Here is a 1,298-nt window from a genome sequence, read left to right as displayed (position 1 = left end):
TGTTGTTCTTCAGGAGGGTAATTGCTATTCGAACTTCTTCATGATCGGGTAATGGAACGTCTGCTCCATCGTCATCGATTGGGGAATCGGGTTCACCTTCTCCTGGCGTTGTACTTTCACTGCTATTCAGCAGGCTGGAGAAGTGTTCCCCTCATAATTCTAATATGCTCTGGGCCTCCGTCACTAGATCATCTTTGGGGGTTCCACAAGAGTATGCTCCGGTCGTGAAACTTCTGTAAGTCGCCGCATTTTTCGTAGAATTTTCGAGCGTTACCCCTGGCGGCCAGCTTATCAAGCTCTTCGTACTCACGCATTTCGGCCTCTTTCTTCTTCTGTCTACAAATGCGTTTCGCTTCCCTCTTCAACTCTCGGTATCTATCCCGCATGTGTTGTGATCGATAGTAACGTTGCCAGGTAGGCAGTTTGTTTCTCTCCGTTACGACATGGCACTTCTCGTCGTACCAGCTGTTCTTTTGCATTTTCCGAAAGCCAATGGTTTCGGTTGCAGCTGCACGTAAGGGTTTGAAATGCCGTCCCTTTTGATATTTCCTTTATACCGGGCGTATTAACAAGTGCTTTCAGAGAACAGGAGTGCAAATTCCATAGAAAATCGTTCGGCTGCGTGTGGTGATTGTAAATCGACGTCGAACCTTTTTGTGTTTGTTTGTGGACGTGCGTTTTTGCTGCCTTCTGGAACACTGAAAACGTGTCTTTCGTCTATCACAACATGATGAAAAAACAAAAGTATAATAATAAAAGTTAAACCACTCCAAATTGTCAAGTGTTGTGCATATTTGACAACACTTTATAGCGGTACTTTTTGCGGTATAGAAAATTTTTTTTGAAATAAGTTAATGACAAGATATTTATCAAAATTATTAAAAATTAGAAACAAACACATTCAGCTATAAACAAAATCATTTGAAAGTTAGCCAAGCTTTTCAAAATGAGCTCAAAAATGTAGAGACTGACATGCGATGAGAAAATTATATTTAATTTAATTTAACTAACACTATAATTGAAATTAAAGCTAAATTTTTTTTTAATTGAAACACGAAGTTTAGTCGCGGTACTACTATAAAAACAATTAAATCGGCTTTTGTATATGCACAGAAAAAGGTAGTTTGTGTTTTAATCATTAAACGTTATAAATTAAAAACTATAATTATAATTAGATAATTTCATTTAGTTTACTCCTGCTTACTAAGAACTTAGAAAAAGAAGAAATCCCGAACGAATAAAAAAGTCGGAAAAAATGTAAGAAAGTATAATGGTAAGCTTTGGGGCCACGAGTGTAT

This window comes from Bactrocera neohumeralis, unplaced genomic scaffold (assembly GCF_024586455.1).
Source record: "Bactrocera neohumeralis isolate Rockhampton unplaced genomic scaffold, APGP_CSIRO_Bneo_wtdbg2-racon-allhic-juicebox.fasta_v2 ctg4912, whole genome shotgun sequence".
Taxonomy (NCBI): domain Eukaryota; kingdom Metazoa; phylum Arthropoda; class Insecta; order Diptera; family Tephritidae; genus Bactrocera; species Bactrocera neohumeralis.
This window is presented reverse-complemented; position numbering follows the sequence as displayed.